This window comes from Colossoma macropomum, unplaced genomic scaffold (genome assembly GCF_904425465.1).
Source record: "Colossoma macropomum unplaced genomic scaffold, Colossoma_macropomum, whole genome shotgun sequence".
NCBI classification, from domain to species: Eukaryota; Metazoa; Chordata; class Actinopteri; order Characiformes; family Serrasalmidae; genus Colossoma; species Colossoma macropomum.
In genome coordinates, this window is record NW_023494798.1 from 5905052 (window position 1) to 5931835 (window position 26784).

Consider the following 26784-nt stretch of genomic DNA (forward strand, 5'->3'; position numbering starts at 1 on the left):
CTACTATAAGTGATTTTTATCCACGGCAGCGCAGTAGATAGTTGCCCACTTTAAATGTAAGAATAAAAAGCTAAAACATTAGCTACTCAACTAACTTTAAGGCTCACAGTAGTTCCCTGCAACTGTACTGTACATGTGTGGCACACAATAAAACACAAGAAATCTCTCCACCGCATCCACAAATATGACTGTGCCAACTCATAACAGGAGTTTGAGTGACGAGCATGGCCTGGCAGTGGGCTAGTAAGCTACAGGTTGCAGATATAACAGACAGTGTTGCTGAGCGTTCGAATCCCAGATATGATATGTCCATCACATGCACGTCAAAAAATGAATAGCCTGAGTTCTTCTATATTATCTGCAAAATGTGATCTCTAAAATGACCATTTACGCTTGAACCTTTTTACTCATTCTGACAGCAGTCGAGAAGAGCAAAGCTTTCTATTTTTCTGCGTGGGAGGCTCAAACATGTAGGGTTGAATCACACCAACTGGCAGTGTCACTACTATATATATATATATATATATATATATATATATATATATATATATATATAGGGAGAGAGAGAGAGAGAGAGATTAAAGAATGGTAATTGCTTTTTCTGTGGCAGACCTTTACTTTTAAAACAAAAATTTTTATACTTGAAACTGGACTTCAGAACACTCTAGATGAATCCTGTATTCATAATACATTTTAAATGCATTTTTGAAGAGTCATATAGCATACCTTATTGTACATGACATAAGCTTGCATAATATCTCTTAAGGAGTTGTATAATATGTCTTAATGACATGCATAATACGTTATAACAGCAACAGTATGTGACTTCATAAATCCAGGTTCATAACATCATTGTAGACACTAATGTTGTAATGTACTATAGCACTTTATAGAACTTTTTGCCAGGCTGTTACAGGCTTTAAGTGAAATAAATTTATCACATCTGGTAAACTGGTAATACAGATCATATAATGTGAATATTAGTCTGCTCTATCTTTTAATTTCAAGTTTAAGGGTGAATTAGTAAAGCTAGTTTAAAGTCATAGCTGATGTTAACTGGATTCCTAAACAAGACAGATGGCATTTATTATTGTTATGTACAGACTGACATAAAGCATGTCTCTGTGCTAACAATTTAGTTAACTGCTACAGTCTGGCACCCGTAGCATGTACAGCATGTGCAGACTGACATAAAGCATGTTTCTGTGCTAACAATTTAGTTAAGTGCTACAGTCTGACACCTGTAGCAAGACAGCCCAGCAATAGTTTACAGATACTTACTTAAAGATAAACTCTATCAAATTTGCACCAAACATAAAAGTTATGAAGCAGTACCAAGTCACCCAAAAATCAGCCCGTATTGTCTCACTCCATACAGAATGTTATTCGTCTCCCATAACTGTTACCAAAAACAGAACCATACAGCCATCAGAAACCACAAGACAATGCACAAAACAATGTGACGTGTGTTTTACATATATGTGCCAATCATTTTATAAAGTCACACCTCCTTTCACTGTCTCAACAGTGTAACTTTTTCCATGAAGGATGTGCCTCTCCAACTGTATATATACCACAAATATACCCATTCAGTCAACCGAAACAACAGACCTGACACATTTTTAATTATCATTTCAACTCACTCAATCATTACACTGAACAGTTAAATGAGTGGATGGAGTCTATTTTTACTCTTTTGCATGTGGTGATGGCCATCATCAATTTTTCCACAACAAATGGGACTTTGTGTAGTCTGCGAGGAGAGCCTGTATACCCACAACTATCAAAGGAAGGCGATATCATTGTTGGGGGGATTTTTCCCTTCCACAGCAGATGGGAGATCACAGACTTGTCCTATATGGTCAAGCCACCTCCTGTCAAATGCCTGAGGTAAGCAGCATAGGAAAATCAGCATTACACACATTTGATAAATATGTGATTTATTTAGTGATGACAATTCATAAGGTTTAAAATTTTTCATTGTACAAAAATGCCTTTGAATGTTTCATGATTTTGAATGAATATTTTTACACAGTCTTGATTTCAGAGCATTCCAGTTTTCACAGTCTTTGATCTACGCTATAGAGGAGATCAACAACAGTTCTTCTTTACTGCCTGGAGTCTCGCTGGGCTACAAGATCTATGACACATGTAGTTCCACAGCGATGGGGGTCAGAATGGCTATGGCACTTGTTAATGGAAATGAAAATTCAGACTTGGATGTGCCCTGCACAAAGCCAGCACAGGTGCAAGGCATAATTGGCGAGACATACTCATCAGTGTCGATGGCTATTGCAAACAGTATCGGACCTTTCAGCATTCCTGTAGTAAGAATTCATTACATTTTTAGCAATCAAATCTATGATTATTGTTAACATACAGGATTATCAGAAAACATGAATCCTGACTGAGCATACTGATTGAAACATCTGTGTGAATCTGTTTTTAGATCAGTCACTATGCCACCTGTGAGTGTCTCAGTGATAAAAGGAAATATCCATCATTTTTGCGCACTGTTCCCAGTGATTATTACCAGAGCAGAGCACTGGCAGAGATGGTCAAACACTTTGGCTGGACGTGGGTGGGTGCAATAAGGAGAGATGATGACTATGGTAACAATGGAATGGCTGCATTTACTGAAGCTGCAGAACAGCTGGGAATTTGCTTAGAATATTCCCTTCCATTCTTTAGAACCTACTCACAGGAAAAAGTGCTGAGAATAATTCAGCAAATTAAAAGCTCTACTTCTCGAGTAATAGTGGGATTTCTCGACACATGGGACTTGGAGATTTTGGTGCATGTCTTTTTTGAACACAATGTCACAGGATACCAGTGGGTGGGAACGGAGGCCTGGATCTTTGATCCAGAACTGGCCGCACTGGATAAGTACAACGTACTGCGAGGAGCCATAGGGCTGGCTATCCCCAATACAACAGTGACAGGTCTGAAGGACTTCATTCTGGATATAAATCCACTGAAATCTGCAGGCAGTGCCATTTTTACTGAATTCTGGGAGGCTCTGTTTAAGTGTAAATATGCACTACAGAATGACACTGAGGACTTACCAGAGTGCACAGGCCAAGAGAAACTGTCTGATTTGGAAAACACATTTACAGACATGTCTCTGATGCCCATTTTCAGTAATGTGTATAAAGCAGTATATGCTGTTGCCCATACCCTACACAACCTTCTGGGCTGCACACAAACATGTGCAACAAAGAAGCAGCCTGATCCTTTCACAGTGAGTTTAATGTTTGATAAGCCCAGATTTACATATAGGCAATTGAATTTTTGGTCAATTTTTGAATGACATAACATTTATTACATTAAGTCTTTCCTCTATTTTGTTAGTTTCTAGAACATATGAAAAGAGTGCATTTCAAAATCAAAGATGGTGAAGAGGTTTATTTTGACAAAAATGGTGACCCTGCCGCAAAATATGAGATAATAAACTGGCAGACAAGTAAAGAACACCAACACGAATTTGTCACTGTTGGACTTTACGACTCCTCTTTCTCTGCTCACAATCGATTAGCAGTAAACATGGTCTCTATTGTGTGGGCACAAAATAGCAATCAGGTGAGTACAGGGAAAAAAAATGCACCCTGGTCTCAATAGAAGGATACCTTAAACAATTTTAGGTAAGTGGATATTTTCCTTGACCAGGTCCCGGTGTCTGTGTGCAGTGAGAGCTGCCCTCCAGGCACCAGGAAGGCTGTGCAGAAAGGGAAGCCTATCTGCTGCTTTGACTGTATACCATGTGCTGAAGGAGAGATCAGTAATATGACAGGTACACTTATAACAAAGAGGAAACACACATGACATACTGTCTGTATTATTCTGATCACAAAAAATAAGCATCTTGTCATAAGTCTAAATTCATTTTTTTAAAGACAGAGAAAGGTTAAATTATTTTTCCAGTATATGTTACTCTATTCTAACTGTATTTTGTTTCTATTTTCCTCTGTGGTAGATTCAATTAAATGTGAACAATGTTATGAAGACTTCTGGTCAAATCCACGCAGGGACGAATGTGTAAAGAAGGAAATTGAATTCTTGTCATATGAGGAAACTATGGGAATTCTGCTAACAGCTGTTTCAATTATTGGTGCTTTAATGACAATAATAATAGCAATTATATTCTTTAGATATAAAAATACTCCAATAGTCAGAGCCAACAACTCAGAGCTGAGCTTCCTGCTGCTCTTCTCACTGACTCTGTGTTTCCTTTGTTCGCTTACTTTCATTGGTCGGCCCTCTGAGTGGTCCTGTGTGCTGCGTCACACAGCGTTTGGGATCACCTTCGTCCTCTGCATCTCCTGTGTTCTGGGGAAAACAATAGTGGTGTTAATGGCCTTCAGAGCTACACTTCCAGGCAGTAATGTCATGAAATGGTTTGGGCCTCCACAGCAGAGACTCAGTGTTCTTGCTTTCACTTTCATACAGGTCCTTACTTGTGTGCTTTGGTTAACAACATCCCCTCCTTTCCCCTTCAAAAATCTAAAGCGTTACAAGGAAAAAATCATTCTAGAATGTCATTTGGGATCAACTATAGGTTTCTGGGCTGTGCTGGGTTATATAGGATTATTGGCTCTTTTGTGTTTTGTTTTAGCTTTTTTGGCTCGGAAGCTGCCTGATAACTTTAATGAAGCCAAGTTCATCACATTCAGCATGCTCATATTCTGTGCAGTTTGGATCACCTTTATCCCAGCTTATGTCAGCTCTCCTGGAAAGTTCACTGTAGCTGTGGAGATATTTGCCATTTTGGCCTCAAGCTTTGGTTTGTTATTCTGTATCTTTCTCCCAAAGTGTTATATAATCATACTGAAACCAGAAAAGAACACTAAAAAACAAATCATGGGTAAATTACCAGTCAAATGACCTGAAAGGAAGTGATCTACATGTTAATAATTGTATGCTATTAATATTACCCCATATAAAGGATATGACACATGCAACTGCAGTTGTTTCTGGTTAACATTTCAGAATATATTATCTAAAAAACAATAATATTAAAAATAATTTGGAGATGTTTGCTTTCTTAGCCTTAGCTTTAGTTTGCAATTCTTATTTTGCAATTCTTTTTAATGTTTTACCACAAATGTTCATAACAACTTGGAAATGCTTATATTTTGTTCTGTTGCTATTTCCAACTGTTGTATAAAAAAAAAGTGGTAGGAAAAAATATCTATGTATATATTCTCAAATCCCAGCTGTACTGCTTAATATACTAGCATCAACACAATACTCACTGACATGGGAATACTGTTTTGGTGTTGCTGGCCTTGGTCTCCCCCCAAACAATATCACCTGTGTTCCTGTGGTGGTCCCTTCCCATTTATGGGCAGGACTGAAAGTGGCTGACCAACTGTACATAGCAACAGATGAATTACAGTTAGTAATTTTATACCTATACAGTGCACATATTTGTGACATGCATGACACCTGCTATATGCACTGAATATGCACCAAATGTATGTTTTTTTTCACAATCTTAAAGACTGTTTTAAATGTATTTATAAGGCAAATATAAACAATAAGGTTAATGTTGGTCTTATGTATGAATTCATATCTAGAATTTTAAATTAAACACATTTAAAACACACCCACAAAGCAAAGTAAAGTAAATTGCCGGCTCAGGAAGTCGAACCGCCGACCTTCTGGTCACAGGGCTGGGTCCCTGAGCTCCAGCCCATGACTGCTCAGCCCAAGTGTAGTCATTAACAAAGAAGGACAAAAGGGATGACAGTGGAGCAGAACAGGACCAGGGAAGGGCTCTTTTATGGTTCTGTAACAAGTGCAGAGAACTAACTCAGCTAGAGAACTTTATTTGCTAGATCTGGGGGGCAATTATAAGGATAAATACTACTATAACAAAGCCAAGGCCATATTTGTAGCTAGAGTAAGACACTGAAACAGGACAGTGAAGTCTAGTTCTACTGCATAACATGCAGCTCCACAATGTAACCAAAATGGGTTGATGGGTGATCTGGCTGGTGCTGCATTAGAGGTAGGCAAAAGAAGGTAGACACCCTAAAGACTCCTTGAAACTGCAGACCCACCCAGAGACCCTACTCTAATTTAAAAACCACCTGACCAATCATCATAGGTGGATACAAGGAAATACCACCAAGACAATTCATGGTGCCTGGGCCTTAAAAGGACTGCTAATTCTCCATGAGGAGCTATAGCTGTGGAAAGAGATTCAGTAGCATACACTACACTATTTTGTTTATTTACAGGTTCAAATAAATTAAATCCCCCTGCAGACTTTTGTCAAAATCTGTATATTTCACACTTTTACCAGAGAAACTTACCAAGAGGAAAAAAAAAAAACTGTTGTAATGTTGAAAAATGTACGTCTACTTTTCCACATACTTGAACCCTGATCATTTATTTGAATAATTATTTAGCATTTAGCTGCCTGGAGTTTTAACTACGTTTATGTTCTCCCATGGCAGAAAAGCCTTAGCAGAGGTGCCAGACTAAACCTACCACCTATATTGGCAGCAGAATTGAGGGACGATGTCACTGGCTGTAATGTCCCACCTCCTGCTATGCCACCTCTGGCCACCAGAGGGAGGAACTGAACTGAACCAGGCTGATTATGGCCGAATGCTGTCAGTTGTTCAGCACTGTACTTAAGAAGTGCTTACACGCAGATGTCCGCTCGGTCTTGAGTTCATGCTATCATGCTAATGACCAAGCTAGTAACCTAAATTTCCCTCTCAAGCTCTGGTGTTTTTATCCACAGTACGATCTAAGCTGGGATCTCAGCATAAGTACAACTCCATTTCCAAAAAAGTTGTGATGCTGTGTAAAATGGAAATAAAAAAATGCAGTGATGTGCAAATCATTTAACCCCTGTATTTCATTGAAAATAGTACAAAGACAACATCAGATGTTGAAAAACATATATGCCCATTTTGAATTTGATGCCAACAACACTTTCCAAAAAAGCTGGGACAGGGCAACAAAAGACTGGTAAAGTTGCGTAATGCTAAAAAAACACCTGGTTGTGAATAAAAAGCATTCCAGAGAGACCATGCAGGCAAATAGTGCCACAATTCAAGAATAAAGTTTCTGTGAATTAGAACTTTTGCTTTTCATCATCTACGGAACATAATAACATTAAAAGATTCAGAGAATCTGGAGAAATCTCTGTATGCAAGGGTTAAGGCCAAAAGTCAGTATTGCTGGCTATGATCTTTTATGCCCTTAGGCAGCACTGCATTAAAAACAGACATGATTCTGTAGTGGAAATCACTGCATGGGCTCAGAAACACTTCTGAAAACCACTGTCGATGTTCATCACTGCATCCACAAATGCAAGTTAAAACTTTAACATGCAAAGATGAAACCATAAACAAACAGAATTCAGAAACGCTGCCACCTTCTGTGGGCCTGAGCTCATTTAAAATGGACTGAGGGGAAGTGGAAAACTGTCCTGTGGTCAGACAAATCAACATTTGAAATTCTTTTTGGAAATCATGGACACTGTGTCCTCTGGGCTAAAGACCACTCAGCTTGTTCAGTACACAGTTCAAAAGCCAGGATTCATGATGGTTTAGGGGTGCATTAGTGAGCATGGCATGGATGACGTGCACATCTGTGAAGGCAGCATTAATGTTGAATGATGTATACATGTTATGGCAATATGTGCTGCCATCCAGATGACATGTTTTTCAAAATATTTGCTTATTTCAGCAAGACAATGTCAAACCATATTCTGCATGTATTACAACAGCATTGCTCTGTATTAAAAGAGTCTGGGTGCTAAACTGGCCTGCCTGCAGTCCAGACCTGTCACCACTGAAAACATCTGGCACATTATTAAATGAAAAATACAACAGACACAGGCTCACTGGACAGGAGAGGATCTGACACAAGTGTGCATCCAGATAACCAAAGTATATGGCTGGTCACATATCAGAGTAGTCAAGGTAAGTCCAGTAAAACAGCAAGAAGCTGGAATTGATCACTCAGTCACACAATCAGTTTTTCCCACCTTCTTTTTTCTTTAGCACCGTTAAATAAAATCAACATACAGGCTTCTGCAGGAAGCAATAAAGCCTAATATGGCCTCAACAGAGCACTGTGCTTAAGGAACTTATAAAGTTAAGTGAGAAAACCAGCACAAACTCCATAATCATAACAGAATCAATTTCCAACAGACAAACCTTCATTAACTGTGATTTGTTTTTAGCAGTAGAGTAAGAAATGTAGACATTTAAGTAAACATTCATTTTCCTTTAAGAAAGATTGGTTGGACATTTGGATATTTGACTAAAATTGTTGGTCTTATAAATAAGCATGACATAATAAAAAAAGGACTACACAGAGATTCTTTAAGTATAAACAATGAAAAATCAAATTAAAGCAAAAAGCAAAAATTGATCGATTTTAATTAAACTGCACAAAAAAACAAGAACTCACCAAAAACAATACAAAGGTAAAATAGGCACAAGAAAAAAATGGGGTCAACCTCTTTCACATTAGAGCTGCTAACATTTGAAAGTCACACCTCCTTTGATGGCGACTCGTCAGTGTAACATTACCATAGGGGATTTGCATTTCTGTATAAGTACCACAAAAACTTGCTGTCCAACCAGCTGAAACATCCATCCTTGCACACACTCAGTCATTATCGCTACTTAGAAGTTGAATAGGTGGATGGAGTCTGTCTTTAATCTCTTGCATCTAGCAATGGTCATCATCAATGTTTTCAGAACAAATGGGACTTTTTGTAGCCTGCAAGGAGAACCTGTTTATCCACAACTTTCAAAGGATGGTGACATTATAATTGGAGTGATTTTTCCCTTCCACAAGACTTGGGAAAACACAGAAGTGTCCTATGCAGTCAAGCCATCGCCATTGAAATGCGCGAGGTAAGCAAAAGGACAAAGTGAGATTTTCATACTCTGAATGAATAGGTACTATTTTAAGCAGTTAAATTAGACAGTAGTAATTACGGTTCAGCATGTTATCCTTAAAATATCTGTGTATGTCTTTTTTCCCTAATCCAGTCTTGATTTCAGAGCAATGCAGTATTCACAGACTGTGATTTTTGCAATAGAAGAGATCAATAACAGCTCTTCTTTACTCCCTGGAGTCTCACTGGGCTACAAGATCTATGACACATGCAGCTCAGCAGCGATGGGGGTTAGAATGGCTCTGGCAGTTGTTAATGGAAATGAGAACTCAATATTGGATGAGCCCTGCACAAAGCCAGCACAGGTGCAAGCCATAATTGGTGAGACATACACAACAGTGTCTAAGCCTATTGCAAAAACTGTTGGACCTTTCAACATTCCCGTAGTAAGAATTTAAGTTTTTATCAATATTATTATCATTAGGTAATTTTTTTTTTCTGAACTTACCTTTATTGTTTAATGAAATGAATGTCTCGCATACAAAACTATGATTGAACATAATCCTACAGACCTGTGTGGATCTCTTTATAGATCAGTCATGATTCCACCTGTGAGTGTCTCAGTGATAAAAGAATATATCCCACATTTTTGCGCACTGTTCCCAGTGATTACTACCTAAGCAGAGCACTGGCAGAAATGGTCAAGCAGTTTGGCTGGACCTGGGTGGGCGCAATAAGAAGAGATGATGACTATGGTAACAGTGGGATGGCTGCATTTATTGAAGCTGCAGAACAGCTGGGCATTTGCTTTGAATATTCCTTTTCATATATTAGAACCTACTCACAAGAAAGAGTGCTGAGAATGATTCAGCAGATCAAAAGCTCCACTTCTCGAGTGATTGTGTCATTTCTTGCTTATTGGGACTGGGAGATTTTGCTCGATGTATTTTATGAGCACAACATTACAGGACACCAGTGGGTGGGAACTGCAGCTTGGATCGCTGATTCAACTGTAACGAGAACAGATAAGCATAAAATACTGCAAGGAGCCATAGGGCTAGCTTACCCCAAAAAAACAGTGACAGGTCTGAAGGACTTCATTTTGGATATACAACCACTGAAATCTGCAGGCAGTGCCATTTTTACTGAATTCTGGGAGGCTCTGTTTAATTGCAAATATACAGTGCAGAATGACTCAGAAGATACAACAGTGTGTACAGGACAGGAGAAACTGTCTGAAATAGACAACGAATTCACGGATATGGCAATGATGCCTGTTTTCAATAATGCTTACAAAGCAGTATATTCTATTGCCCATACACTGCACAACCTTCTGGGCTGCACGCAAACATGTCCTACAAAGAAGCAGCCTGATCCTCTCACTGTATGTTAAAAGTCTATTTTCACAGAGATTTTAAAGTTTTAAGCTTGTACTGATGCTGTACTTTTATGGAGAAGTGTCAAGTTTTTTCAGATGTTGTCATTCAATTCTTCAGTTTCTAGAACATCTCAAAAGAGTGCGCTTCAAAACCAAAGAGGGCGAAGAGGTATATTTTGATAAAAATGGTGACCCTCCATCTAAATATGATGTAATAAACTTGCAAACTATTAATAATCACCATGAGTTTGTCAAAGTTGGATACTATGACTCTTCGTTTCCTGCTCATAATCGATTAGCAGTACAAATGCCGTCTATTGTGTGGGCACAAAATTCAAGCCAGGTACAGTGATAGAATTGCATGTCTGTCTTAATAAAGTATGTACATTGTATGTAAAGTTTCTAAAATATGTCCAAACTAAATATTCCTTTAGATTATTAAATATTTATTTCGTTCATAGATGCCAGTGTCTGTGTGCAGTGAGAGCTGCCCTCCAGGCACCAGGAAGGCTGTACAGAAAGGAAAGCCTATATGTTGCTTTGACTGTATACCATGTGCTGAAGGAGAGATCAGCAACATTACAGGTAAAACAATTTACAATAGCTGAAACAGAATATTGTTGTTACTACAGCTAATCAGAAAATACTGTAGAATATTTGTGATAATTAAGTCTAAATTGTTTCCATTCTAGAAGCTTTTCTCCATTTTTTCAGAGATAGAAGACTAATGCAACATTATATAGAAGAACACATTTACAGTTACTGTCCCTCTGCATTTCACCTTTTTTATTATGTATGTAATATATTTCTCTCTGACAGACTCGATTAAATGTGAACAATGCTACCAAGACTACTGGTCAAATCAACACAGGAATGAATGTGTAAAGAAGGAAACTGAATTCTTGTCGTATGAGGACACGATGGGAATTTTGCTAACAGCTGTTTCAATTATTGGTGCTTTAATGACAATAATAATAGCAATAATATTCTTCAGATATAAAAATACCCCAATAGTCAAGGCCAACAATTCAGGGCTGAGTTTCTTATTGCTCTTCTCACTGGCTCTGTGTTTCCTCTGTTCACTTACTTTCATTGGTCAGCCCTCTGAGTGGTCTTGTGTGCTGCGCCACACAGCGTTTGGAATCACCTTCGTCCTCTGCATCTCCTGTGTTCTGGGGAAAACAATAGTGGTGTTAATGGCCTTCAGAGCTACACTTCCAGGCAGTAATGTCATGAAATGGTTTGGGCCTCTACAGCAGAGACTCAGTGTTCTTGCTTTCACTCTCATACAGGTCCTTATTTGTGTGCTTTGGTTAACAACATCCCCTCCTTTCCCCTTCAAAAATCTAAAGCACTACAAGGAAAAGATCATTCTAGAATGTCAGTTAGGTTCAGCTATAGGTTTCTGGGCTGTGCTGGGTTATATAGGACTCCTGGCTCTACTGTGTTTTGTTTTAGCTTTTCTGGCTCGGAAACTGCCTGATAAGTTTAATGAAGCCAAGTTCATCACATTCAGCATGCTCATATTCTGTGCAGTTTGGATCACCTTTATCCCAGCTTATGTCAGCTCTCCTGGAAAGTTCACTGTTGCTGTGGAGATATTTGCCATTTTGGCCTCAAGCTTTGGTTTGTTATTCTGTATCTTTTTTCCGAAGTGTTACATAATCATAATGAAACCAGAGCAGAACACGAAAAAACAAATTATGAATAAAGTGCCAGATAAGTGAGGTGAATGTTCATGATTAATATACCTAAATATGAAGCACATGGCCCTTTCAATTCTATTTTAGTAAGTTTTAAATGTTTTAAAACATATCTTAAAGAGGAATATGAAAAACTCAGCATAACTGAATCTCTGAGATGTAAAAAGAATCAATGAGAGAGGTTTGATGTGAACATTTTAGAGAAACCTGCTGATTTTTTGTTCATAACAATAGTCCTAGTAATCAGGGATCACAACATATGTATAGCTATTTAATTTGCTATTCAAAATAACCAGTGATTTTCTGAGGTTTTCTATATGTACAATAGTGGTAAATCTGACAAATGTGGTAAATCTGAAATAAAAGGGCACTATTTTGCCTTACGATGTCCTGCATGTACCTCCATGAATGCATTAAACGAAATATATGTTTAAGGTCAAAACCTTAATTTAAAACTATAGTGAAATAATGTCACAGGCATCAAGCAATGTATTAAATACAGTTTTTTGCAATAGCTTTTTGTGAGGTAGCATTTAGGGGCATTAAATACTTAGGGAGTCTTTTTGCTCTCCACCACTGTGAACAATTGTCCTATTGTGAACAAACCCATCTTTCATTGTTTTCTATTTTTTTCATTATATATTAGCTTAACACCGTAACAGCATGAGTGAAAAGCAGAATCCATAAAATATTTACATGAATTTGAGAATTTCTCTGAATTTTGTATGCCCCCTTTGGCTTTAAAAAACAGCGCGCACTCAAGCTGGCATTAACTCTGGCAAGTAGATCAAATCCGCATAAGAACTGTCAGAACACAAGCTTCAAAATAAGAGATGAGGTTAAAGTTAATATCAGACCTTTTTGGCCATTTATAGACAAAGTGCAGAATCTTGACTATTTCTTTTCCTTTTTTAAATTTTACTTTTTTTAGCTTAGCTTTGTTTTAAATTTGTACTGTGTTTTTGTTTATTTGCAGGTTTAAATGAATGAAATCCCAGATTTTCAATGTGGTCTCAGTCCTTTGGACACCACTCTAGATACACTCAAAATCTGTATATTTTATGCTTTTAAAATATGTTTCATTAAAGTTTTGTTTTTTCCTTTTATCCAGAAGAACTGTTGTAATGTGCACAAAATGTATGTTCACTTGCTTCCAACTACTTGAAACTTATTTAACATAGAAACATTTAGCTAATTAACATATAGCAGCTAGCAGCCCTCCTCTGGGCCATATCCCACCCATTCTACCAGATAGTGGATATGCCCCCAGAATTCAGAGATGCCTGACTGTGTAAGCCAGCAGGCTGGCGATCAGGCTCGGAACAAGGGAACCAGAGCTTTCTCAAGGGGGCTACACAGTACCAGCTTAAAATGCAAGGCATGAAAAGTTGGACTGATCTACATCCAACTGGAAAAGCTGGCAGAAAAAAAGGATTAACCCACCTGACCACACTGATGGGACCCATATATTGAGGGGCCAGCTTACTGGACTCGAGATGCAAAGATAAGACCTTTGTAAAGATCCAGACTTACTTTCCTGGGTGGAATATGGGTCTCAGTCACCTTCTTCAGTTGGTAGTCTGTTTCCAAGTGTTTAAAGTAGACCAAATAGTGGCTCAGACTGCCAGACATGGTGGCAGGGACAGACAAAATGCTCGGCTGTGGAAATCCTTTTAGCCCCCTTCTCTGGGTACATATGGGGAGACTACTTCCAGGGTCAGGATCCTGTTGGGCATTACAAGGTTAAACTGGTTGAAAACTGAAGCCCATCTGGTCTGGTGCTTGTTGAGGTACTTGGTATCTCAAATATATGCCAAGTTTTTTAATGATTTGTGCAGACTAGAAACTGATGTGTAGTCCCTTCCAGCCAGTGTCTCCACTCTTCAGGGGGCTAGCTTCACAGCAAGAGGCTCACAGTTTCCAACATCAAAGAATATCCACCTTAGAGTCATCCTCCTTGACAAGGAATAGAGTTGGGCAACTGGAGGAATGGAGTGTACATCAGGTGGTGTTGATGTTCTAAAATGCCCCTAAATTATAAAACCTAGGAAGCACTAGACCAGCCGGAGCGAGGTAAGGCACAGACAATTCAAGACTGTCTTAATTTTGGCTGGATCAAAACACAGACTGCTTTTGGACATAACAAACTTAGGAGATAGATGCTGTGTGAAACAGAGACTGCAAGTTTTATGTAGATATGATTGTCCAAAACTAGCTGGAAAGCTCACTTAACATGGGTTATGTGCTTGTGTAATGTCTTCCTATAATAAAAAATATATCATCCAGGTAGAAGAACACGTAGTGGTTCAATGCCTCCCTGAAAACCTTGTTGGTGAATTGTTGGAAGATGGCTGCGTTCATCAACCCAAAGGGCATCACCAGGTACTCGTAGTGACCGTAGTGCGTGATTGTCAGGAGGGTCAATCTAGAGACTATGTCGCTGCAGCCAGGGGAAATCTAAGATAAGATGATTTTGTGCTTTTGATGATAACTCCAGGAGATGGTATCATCTAGAAAAATGCCTGATGGCTGGTGAAAAGGGTAGGGTCTATCACAGGTCCCCCTTCCTGGGACAGATCTTGGCTTTTACTGGCAGCTTGGGGCAGTCAGAATGGAAGTGACAAGAGCACCCACAGTAGAGGTCTCTGCCCTCCTGTATACAGGTGTCCCATTCTTGGTGGGAAATACAGGCACTGCCCAACTGCATGGGCTGTTCTCAGGGAAGAGTGAGTGTTCTCGAGAAGTTAAGGAGGTGACCAAAGGAGAGTGAAGGCAATGTGCCACTCAGGAGGATGTCTAGCAGCAATCAGCCTTTCGGTCCTGGCAATGCTCCAAAAGGCGACTGTCCAGTCTGAGGGTCAGCTCATATAGATCTTCAACAGATAAGGATGAAGCATTATTCCGTTCCTCAGACAACTCGCTCTAGTAGATAGCCATCAATGCTTCAACGCTAGTTGCAGAGATTGGCTAGTAGCCAATCTCTGCATCCAAAATGTGGAATTCAGTGGCATAAATGCCCACCAAGAATTTGCCTGTCATAAGTGAAGAAGCTGAGAAGCAGTCTCGCAAACACAGACAGTGTTGTGAAATATACTTCACAGAGCAGCCTTGAATCCTGTTAGGGTGGCATAGGTCTGCTGGTGAATAGACTAGAGCAATGGCATGGGTAGTGCTGTCATCCCTAAATATTCTCCAGTATTCTCCAATTGACCACCTGTGCTTCCTTGACAAGACTGCATGAAGGCTGCTGTTTGAACACCAAGAAGTTTATCCAGTGAATTTCATATTTTTGGCTCCTCTGCATACCTATTAATCTAATATTTCGTGCCCACATACCTTTTGTAATCTGTTATTTAGCGCTTATATACCTTTATCATTAATTACCCTTCATTTTGGGTACAGTGCCAGTTAACTGAGCTTTATGTTCACTATTAACATGGCTTTATATAAATCACAAGAGCCTTATAACTGTAAGCTTAAGCTGTTAACATTTTAGAACATATCTCACGGTGGAATACCAACAATTAAAAAAATGTCTTCACAATTCAATCTTCGAGAAGTAAACAAAATCAATACAAGTGGTTTGATGTGACTATCACAGTGAAACTGACAGATTTTTTTTTATAATGGCCCTAAAAACAGTGGTCACAATACTAACAACAGAAAAATAGCCATTTGATTTGCCATTCAAAATAGCCACTGAACTCACACTTGTTTTTTATATGTTGATAGAAATAGAAGTATATAATTATATATAAGACTAGAAATTATTCAAAAGTATAGTAAAACAATGCCTCAGGTAATATATTATAAATCATTCAAATGCAATAGCTTTCTGTGAGGTAGCTTTTAGTGGCCCTATCACCAGCACCATTTAGTGGTTCTATCACCACCACTGTGAACACTTCTAAATTTTCTGACATATTCTGAAAAAAAAAATCAATTCATTCACAAAAACCATTACACCTGAAAGAGCTGAGTGTAAAAGAGAAGGAGGATAACCAGTAACAAGATGGATAGAAATAATCAAAAACTTAAATACCAAAGCAGAAGACAGGATATTCTAGAGAAACTCAGTGGTCACCACAAGTTGGAAATTACTGTGTTGACGAGTGACAATTGCATTTGGTATGAACAGTCATGGTTATGAAAGCGAATATGCTTTCATGAAAACATGAAAAGCATGAAAACACACATCTTAGACCGCTGTAGGCCAAGCCTTCTTATCAATTACATAACAGTGAAGGAAAAGTTCGATCTTCCAGACAAACATCTTCATCTTCTTCATATAACCATGAGAAGCCAGAGAATTTTACAGATCAAACCCTTGGTAAGTCAGTGTTTAATCACACTAAACATGATAACCAGCTTGCCCCTTCAATGGATGACATTACATTCTTTAAAATAATGGAAATGATATCTTCAAGGATTCTACATACAGCAGGATAGCACCTTTACCATTCCACCAACGACTGAGATGTTTGCCTAATAACAGAGAGTACGCCATGAGCTGCCTCAGATCGTTGCACCGCACTCTTGCAAAAAAGCAAGAAATGAAAGTTAATTTCATTGACTTTATGCAGAAAACACTTGACAGCCACCATGCAGAGCTAGCACCTCCTCTAGATGAAAGCCAAGAGCATTGTTATCTGCCCTTTTTTGGCATATACCATCCACAGAAACCAGGGCAAACTTGTGTGGTTTTTGGCTCCAGCGCAAAGTTTGACAGAGTCTCTGTCTGCCGGGCCAGACCTCAACAATTGCCTAGTCAGAGTCATCCCCTAGATTCAGAAAAGATACTATGGTAGCTACAGCAGACATTCAGCAGATGTTTCACTGCTTTTTGTATATGAAGACTCCAAAGATGTCTTGCTCTTTCTGTGGCATTGAGACGATGTCCTTGGTCAGGAGGTCATAGACTATCGAATGAGAGTGCACATGTTTGGGAACAGTCCTTCTTCAGCAATGGCAATCTATGGACAAGCAGCAAGAGAGCAAGAGCAGGAGCTTTGCAGTGATGTGAGGCTGTTCAATGTTCGATGCTAGCAATCTCCAACCTCAGGCTTCATAAAATAGCCTCAAACAGGGCCACTGTAATGGATGCCTTTTCCATGGAGGATCAAGCCAACACTATCAAAGATTTCAACCCTTTTGCGGACGACTTACCTGATCAACGTAGACTGGGTATAAGATGAAACATCATACCAGATACCTTCGTATTTCAGATTCCCGACACTAAAAAGCCATACATGAGACAAGGTCTTTCATCACTAGTGAACAGCCTGTTCAAACTACTAGGTTTCCTTGCAACTGTCATCATACTCAGGGAGCTCTTCTCTGTAAGCAGTGAGTGCGATGTACCCTTACCTGAAAATATGTAAAAATGGAAAATGGAAAAGATGGCTGGAATTACTTGAAGAGCTGAAAGAGCTACACATCCCACAAACATACTCATCATTCTCTCCTTTCAGTGCCCAATGAACAGAAGTGTGTCTTTTCAGAAGCTTTAGTGTAGGCTATCGCTGATGTTGCTTATCTGAAGATCAAGGTCACAGATCAGGATAGACATACTGAAGTAGGATTCATCCTCAGCAAGACAAAACTTGCTCCATGACCTGAACTAACTGTTCCCAGATTGGAACTATGTGCTAGAGTTCTTGCTGTTGAAATGGCTGAGCTCATCACTGGAGAAATTGAATTAAAAACTTGATGCCATACCGTTCTACACAGACAGCAGGACAGTTTTAGGCAAAATTTATAATCAGTCATGGCGGTTCTATGTTTATATGAACAACAGGATTCAACACATCAGGCAGTCCACTCTACCTGAGCAGTGGAATTACGGGCCAACTGAACAGAATCCTGCCGACTGTGTTTCAAGATCTGTCTCTGCATCTCAGCTTCAAAGCACAACATGGCTTACAGGATCATCCTTTCTCTGCTATCCATAAAAAGTGCCCTCAGTGGACCCAGCAATATTTAACCTTGTTGACCCAGAAAATTATTTGGATGTTCGAAATGAGGTAAAGGTCTTATCCACTCACATGCAAAGCCAGTTAGGATCAGGACGATTCAACCTGTTCGCTAACTGGTCTCACTATTTTTTGCACAGCCATCAAATACCAGAGGTTGCACTTGCTGGCATTTCTGTTGGACGGGCCTTGCAGAAGATGCTTTGGCTAAAGCAGAGAGTATTATTATCAAGAATGTCCAATGTGATGCATACAGAGAATTCCACTGGAAAGTCTTCCCTCACGCAGCTCACTCTTGAAACTGAACTCTGCTATTGATAAGATTGGCTTGCTACGTGTTGGAGGTCATATAGCTCAGGCAGGCCTTGTGGACAAAGAAACAAACCCTGTTATTGTTTCAAGCTGTTCACATGTGAAAACTCCACTTGTCAGGCACCATCATGAGCAATATTAAGGGAGGCACTTCACTGAAGGGGCTATCAGGGCAAGTATATTGTGGATTGTTGGTGCAAAAAGATGCATCAGCAGTGAAATTCAAAGGTGCATAAAATGTCGCAGGCTGAGAGGCAGGTTGGAGGTGCAGCAAATGGCAGAATTACCTCCTGAATGACTGCAATCAGATCTCGCTTTCTCTTACGTGGGCTTCTTATGTATTTGGTCCTTGGGAAGTGGCAGCAAGGTGGACTAGAGGAGGTCGGGCAAACAGCAAAAGATGGGCAGTGCTGTTTACATGCATGTGCACAGGAGCACTCCATATAGAGGTAATTGAAGAGATGTCATCCTCAAGCTTCGTAAATGCCCTACGCAGATTCTATGCCATCAGAGGCCCTGCCAAGCAACTGTGCTCTGATTGTGGCACAAATTTTATCAGAACATCCAAAGAGCTCAAGATGGACAGTGCTGAAGACTCTACTGTGCAGAAGTACCTACAGGACAAGAGGTGCACTTGGGTGTTTAACCGCCACATTCGTCACACATAGGAGATGCATGGGAATCCCTGATCAGGATAGCACGGTGTATCCTTGACTCCATGCTCCTCCGGCTTGGACGTACACATCTTATGCATGAAATCCATACCAAAACTGAAAAACAAGCTGGCAGTTTGGAAGAGGTCAGTTTACATCCTAATACCAAGAAACGAGGCAAGATAAGGCAGACTTAGTTTATGTTTAATTGACTACAGCAAAAGCCTTAGACTGTGCCAACCACAAAAAATTATAGAATGTGCACAGAAGAACTGCACTATCAGAGCATTGCATCATTCTAATTAGGAATCTCTACACTGATAAACAAGTCATGGTCAGAACAGAAAATGTACTGATGTTGGAAATTTCAGTACTATGACAATACTAAAGCAGTGTCCAAAACAGAAAAAAGTATATACCAGATTTAAGGTGTCTGAAGTGGTCATTTTAAAAGCTGCACTAAGTAAGTTATGGTGATTAGAAGGCCTCTCTTGTGGAAATGTGTAATTGCAAGCAAAGTGTGGAAGAACAGCAAGTATTTTATACTTATCATGAAAGTGAATATTTTCACCAGTATAATGTTTAATGTGCATTTGTGAGCAAAACTGTGAGCCAGACTTTCTTTCTGAGGCAATGCTAAATGGCACAAATACATAAAGACATATGATGTGGTTGGAAAAAATCCTGCGAAATCCAACTCAACAACTTTGACTTTTGAAGTACTATTTCTGGTGTTAGAAGGTGACTTGCAGCAGCACATGGACATCAGATGCCAGCATGTCTCTCTCCTAACATAGTAATGCTTCTCCCTTTGATTCTAACACACAAATCTAATATACAACTACTTTAAATAATGTATGGATCAAATTACTGGAGCTTGAGAAATTCCAAACAGGCACAGGCTCACTGGACAGGAGAGGATCTGACACAAGAGTGTGTCCAGAAAAACTGCTTAGCACAGAAGGCTAGTAGTGTCTGCATGGGAGGCAGTAGGAGTGATCAAAGCATATGGCTGGTCACAAAATATAGTAGACAAGATAATTCCAGTAAAACAGCAAGAATCTGGAATTAATCACTCAGTCACACAGTTTTGTCCACCTTCTTCATTCTCTGGCGCCAATATGCAAAGTGAGCAAGAAGAAATAAAGCCCAATATGGCCGTGAAAAAGCACCCTGCTTAATGAACTTATGAAGTTAAGTGAGAAAGCCAGAACAAACTCCATGGCACAATCATAACAGAATCAATTTTAAATGACTGTCATTTGTTTCTTAGTAGTAGAGCAAAAAAAAAAAAAATTTAAACAATCATTTATTTTCCTTTAAGAAGGATTGGTTGGACATTTAGATATTGGACTAAAAGCATTTGTCTTGCAAATACGCATGACATTATTAAAAAAAAAGGACTACACAGAGATTCTGAAAGTATCAACAATGAAAAAAAAAAGACAGTCTGAAAAAAACTGCACAAAAAAACAAGAATGCACCAAAAACAAGGTAAAACAGGCAAAAAAAGATAATGAAGTCAACTTCTTTCACATTAGTGCTGCTAACATTTGAAAGCCACACCTCCTTTCACTGTGGCATGTCAGTGTAACATTACTGTAGAGGATTTGCATTTCTGTATAAGTACCACAAAACCTTGCTGTCTAACCAGCTGAAACATCCATCCTTGCACACACTCAATCATTATCCCTACTCAGAAGTTGAATGGGTCGATGGAGTCTGTCTTTAATCTCTTGCATGTAGTGATGGTCATCATTAATGTTTTCAGAACAAATGGGACTTTTTGTAGCCTGCAAGGAGAACCTGTTTATCCACTACTTTCAAAGGTGGGTGATATCATAGTTGGAGGGATTTTTCCCTTCCACAGGACTTGGGAAATCACAGAAGTGTCCTATAAAGTCAAACCTTCACCACTGAAATGTGTGAGGTAAGCAGTAAGACAAGGTGAGATTTTCATACATTGAATGAATAGGGACTATTTTAAGCACCTAAATTATACAGTATTAATTAGGGTTCAACATGGTGTGCTTAAACATATTTGAATATCTTTTTTCTCTAATCCAGTCTTGATTTCAGAGCAATGCAGTATTCACAAACTGTGATTTTTGCAATAGAAGAGATCAACAACAGCTCTTCTTTACTCCCTGGAGTCTCACTGGGCTACAAGATCTATGACACATGCAGTTCCAGGGCTACGGGGGTCAGAATGGCTCTGGCACTTGTCAATGGAAATGAGAACTCAATACTAGATGAGCCCTGCACAAAGCCAGCACAGGCACAAGCCATAATTGGCGAATCATACTCATCAGTGTCAATGGCTATTGCAAAGACTATTGGACCTTTCAGCATTCCCTTAGTAAGAAATTGATCAATTTTTATCAATATTATAACCATTAGGTAAAAAAATTCTAAATGGAATGCATATCTGGCATAAAGAATATAATTGAACATAATCCTACAGACCTGTGTGAATCTGTTTTCAGATTAGTCACTATTCCTCCTGTGAGTGTCTCAGTGACAAAAGAATATACCCCTCATTTTTGTGCACTATTCCCAGTGATTACTATCTAAGCAGAGCACTGGCAGAGATGGTCAAGCAGCTTGGCTGGACGTGGGTGGGTGCAATCAGAAGAGATGATGATTATGGTAACAGTGGGATGGCTGCATTTACTGAAGCTGCTGAAAAAGTTGGGTATATGCTTAGAATATTCCCTTCCATTTTTTACAACATATTCACAAGAAAAAGTGCTGAGAATAATCCAGCAGATCAAAAGCTCTACTTCTCGAGTGATTGTGGCGTTTGTTGCATATTGGGACTTGGAGATTTTGCTCGATGTATTTTATCAGCACAACATTACTGGATATCAGTGGGTGGGAACTGCAGCTTGGATTGCTGATTCAACTGTAGCCAGAATGGATAAGCACAAAATACTGCAAGGAGCCATAGGGCTAGCTATACCCAAATCAAAAGTGACAGGGTCTGAAAGACTTCATTTTGGATATAAATCCACTGCAATCTACAGGCAGAGCCATTTTTACTGAATTCTGGGAGACTTTATTTAATTGCAAATATACAGTGCAGAATGACTCAAAAGATACTACAGTGTGCACAGGACAGGAGAAACTGTCTGAAATGGACAAAGAATTCACAGACATGACCCTGATGCCCATTTTCAATAATGTGTATAAAGCAGTATACACTATTGCCCATACACTGCATGACCTTCTGGGCTGCACACAAACATGTCCTACAAAGAAGCAGCCTGATCCTCTGACTGTGAGTTAATTTAAAGTTAATTTTAAGTCTATTTAAAGTTAATTTTAAGTCTATTTAAATATGGATCTTAAAGTTTAAAGCGTCCATATTTGTGTGTAGCACTAAGTCTGAAGCCAAATGCTGTACTTTTATTGATAATTAAGTGTTAAGCTGTTTTTAAGATGTTGTAACTTAAACTTCATTCTATTTGGTCAGTTTCTAGAACATCTCAAAAGAGTGCGCTTCAAAACCAAAGAAGGCGAAGAGGTTTACTTTGATAAAAATGGTGGCCCTCCATCTAAATATGATATAATAAACTGGCAAACTATTGAAGATCACCATGAGTTTGTCAAAGTTGGATATTATGACTCTTCTTTCCCTGCTCACAATCGATTAGCAGTACAAACGCCGTCTATTGTGTGGGCACAAAATTCAAGCCAGGTACAGGGATAGAATTGAACGTCAGTCTTGAATCATGCTTATTTTATATCAAGTTTGTAAAATATGTGTAAATTATATGTTCTTTTAGGTTATTAAACATCTGTTTTGTTCATAGTTGCCGGTGTCTGTGTGCAGTGAGAGCTGCCCTCCAGGAACCAGGAAGGCTGTGCAGAAAGGACAGCCTATCTGCTGCTTTGACTGTATACCATGTGCTGAAGGAGAGATCAGTAATATGACAGGTACAAACATTCATAAAAGCTGAAACAGATTATTGTTGGTACTACAGCTAATCAGACAATACTGTAGAATATTTGTGATAATTAAGTCTAAATTGCTTCCATTCTAGAAGCTTTTCTCCATCTTTTAAGAGATAGAAGACTAATGCAACATTATATAGAATAGATTCTTACAGTTACTGTCCCTCTGCATTTTACCTTTTTTATTATGTATGTAATATATTTCTCTCTGACAGACTCGATTAAATGTGAACAATGCTACCAGGACTACTGGTCAAATCAACACAGGAATGAATGTGTAAAGAAGGAAATTGAATTCTTGTCATATGAGGAAACTATGGGAATCTTGCTAACAGCTGTTTCAATTGTTGGTGCCTTTATGACAATAATAATAGCAATTATATTCTTCAGATATAAAAATACCCCAATAGTCAAAGCCAACAATTCAGAGCTGAGTTTCTTATTGCTCTTCTCACTGGCTCTGTGTTTCCTCTGTTCACTTACTTTCATTGGTCAGCCCTCTGAGTGGTCTTGTATGCTGCGTCACACAGCATTTGGGATCACCTTCGTCCTCTGCATCTCCTGTGTTCTGGGGAAAACAATAGTGGTGTTAATGGCCTTCAGAGCTACACTTCCAGGCAGTAATGTCATGAAATGGTTTGGGCCTCTACAGCAGAGACTCAGTGTTCTTGCTTTTACTCTCATACAGGTCCTTATTTGTGTGCTTTGGTTAACAACATCCCCTCCTTTCCCCTTCAAAAATCTAAAGCACTACAAGGAAAAGATCATTCTAGAATGTCAGTTGGGTTCAGCTATAGGTTTCTGGGCTGTGCTGGGTTATATAGGACTCCTGGCTCTACTGTGCTTTGTTTTAGCTTTTTTGGCTCGGAAACTGCCTGATAAGTTTAATGAAGCCAAGTTCATCACATTCAGCATGCTCATATTCTGTGCAGTTTGGATCACCTTCATCCCAGCTTATGTCAGCTCTCCTGGAAAGTTCACTGTTGCTGTGGAGATATTTGCCATTTTGGCCTCAAGTTTTGGTTTGTTATTCTGTATCTTTTTTCCGAAGTGTTACATAATCATAATGAAACCAGAGCAGAACACAAAAAAACAAATTATGAATAAAGTGCCAGATAAGTGAGGTGAATGTTCATGATTAATATACCTAAATATGAAGCACATGGCCCTTTCAATTCTATTTTAGTAAGTTTTAAACATTTTAAAATATATCTTAAAGAGGAATATGAAAAACTCAGCATAACTGAATCTCTGAGATGTAAAAAGAATCAATGAGAGAGGTTTGATGTGAACATTTTAGAGAAATCTGCTGATTTTTTATTCATAATAATAGTCCTATTAACCAGGGATCACAACATATGTATAGCTATTTAATAGCTTAACACCGTAACAGTTTTTTGTCTGTTGTTAGAGTAAAAATGGCTGCTGTACATTCAGCCCTGCCTCCAGCATCCTTGTGCCTGGGGTAGCACATGGCATACTACAAGGTCAATTTTATCTCATGTCACTCATGACATTGTAACAAGCATACTTAAATACTGAGCATGACCAAAACACAGACAAATTCTGTCACTCACTGACACAACCAAAGCAGGTCTCCACTGTCAAATATAAGCATAAGTGTTTATTATGGTCACAGTGTAAATGAAATTAATGCCATTTTTATAAATATGAATTGTCCCTGTCATATCCTGGTCCACCCTATCATGTCCTTGTCCACCTGTTATCTTCATGTTTTATTCAGCTAAATCAGTAAACAAACCATTTATAATTAATTTATTTTACATAATAAAGATTCCCCACTTTTTTGGGGAAAAAAAGGATGTCTGATGTAAAAACAGTGAGGACAGAAACAAACTTTATAACAAAATCCAAAACTCTTAATGATTCTGAGAGGACATAAGAATTCCTGCTGAAAAGGGGACACAACATCTCTGAAAATGATTTTACAGGTTCTACAATAGCTTATAAACATTATTTATCTATGTTGTATTTAACCAGGGTAGACACAACTTGTGGTTGTGTCATAAGATATTGGCTTGACATTGCAAAATACCCAAGACTGAGCACTGATCAGTGTTAGACCTTCCCTTAAGTAGGCTGGTCAGAGGCAATGCTGGTTGCCCTGATTGCTAGTGGGGAGCTGTCTGCCTCCAGTTGGGCACTGCAGCCACTCTTGCAGATGGCCAGGCCCCAAGCTGGGCTGTTACATATTCGCTTCCCTAAAAATTGTTTCCCAACATTCCCAAGCCAGCTGATCAGTTCCACCAAAAGGTCCCAATAAATTTAGGATTAAGGATATGGCCAACTGGAACCAAGCAGCATTCCTCTGGGCCATATCCCACCCAGTCTACCAGATAATGGATATGGCCCTGGACTTCAGAGATGCCAGACTGTGTAACCCAGGGAGCCAGCAATCAGGCTCGGAACAAGGGAACCAGAGCTTTCTCAAGGGGGCTACACAGTACCAGCTTAAAACGCAAGGCATGAAAAGTTGGACTGATCTACATCCAACTGGAAAAGCTGGCAGAAAAAAAGGATTAACCCAACTGACCATGCTGATGGGACCGATATATCGAGGGGCCAGGTTCCTGGACTCGAGATGTGAAGACACAACCTTTGTGAAGAGCTAGACTCACTTTCCTGGGTGGAATACAGGCCTCAGTCGCCTTCTTCAGTTGGCAATCTGTTTCCAAGTGTTTAAAGTAGCCTGAATAGTGGTTCAGACAGCCAGACACAGTGGCAGGGACAGACAAAATCCTCGGCTGTGGAAATCCTATTAGCCCCCTTCTCTGGGTACGTATGGGGAGACTACTTCCAGGGTCAGGATCCTGTTGGAGGGTGCTCTCAATGGAGGTCTCACTGAAGGGCCAGTATCTGTGTGCTAGGCTTCAGGTTTTAAGCCATATGTGCCTAGTTGAAAGGGCATTACAAGATTAAACTGGTTGAAAAATGAAGCCCATCTGGTCTGGTGCTTGTTGAGGTACTTGGTATCTCAAATATATGCCAAGTTTTTCATGATCTGTGCAGATTAGAAACAGATGTGTAGCCCCTTCCAGCCAGTGTCTCCACTCTTCGGGGGGCTAACTTCACAGCAGGAGGCTCATGGTTTTCGACATCATAGAGTATCCACCTTAGAGTCATCCACCTCAACAAGGAATAGAGTTGGGCTACTGGAGGAATGGAGTATACATCAGGTGGTGTTGATGTTCTAAAATGCCCCAAAATTATAAAAATCTAGGAAGCACTAGACCAGGCGGAGTGAGGTAAGGCACAGACAATTCAAGACTGTCTTAATTTTGGTTGGATCAAAACGCAGACTGCTTTCAGAAACAACAAACTCAGAAGAGAGATGTTGTGTAAAACAGAGACTGCAAGTTTCATGTAGAGATGGATGTCCCAAACTAGCTGGAAACCTTACTTAATATGGGCTACGTGCTTGTGTGATGTCCTCCTATAATAAAAATTATATCATCCAGGTAGAAGGACATGTAGTGGTTCAATGCCCCCCTGAAAACCTTGTTGATGAATTGCTAGAAGATGGCTGCAGCATTCATCAACCCAAAGGGCATCACTAGGTACTCGTAGTGACTGCAGGGCGTGATGGTCAGGAAGTCAATCTAGAGACTATGTCGCTGCAGCCTGGGGAAATATAAGATGAGCTGTAGCTCAGAAGTTTGGGTCAGGAGCAGTCATATCTGTTCCCGTATGTGAACCCAGCTTTCACACTTCAAAGGTGTCAACATTACCAGCTTTCCCCCTTCCTGGGACAGTGTCCCCCTTCCTGGAACAGATCTTGGCTTTTACTGGCAGCTTGGGGCAGTCAGAATGGAAGTGACAAGAGCAACCACAGTAGAGGTCTCTGCCCTCCTGTATACAGGTGTCCCATTCTTGGTGGGAAATACAGGCACTGCCCAACTGCATGGGCTGTTCTCAG

General features: G+C 39.5%; 3 pseudogenes; all 3 read left to right on the plus strand.

Moving 5' to 3' along the window:
• Positions 1-1675: 1675 nt before the first annotated feature.
• On the plus strand, positions 1676-6489 carry LOC118818477 (annotated as a pseudogene).
• Positions 6490-8673: 2184 nt separating this feature from the next.
• LOC118818479 lies at positions 8674-14723 on the plus strand (annotated as a pseudogene).
• A 3975-nt stretch (positions 14724-18698) lies between these two features.
• LOC118818480 lies at positions 18699-22957 on the plus strand (annotated as a pseudogene).
• The last annotated feature ends 3827 nt before the right edge of the window (positions 22958-26784 follow it).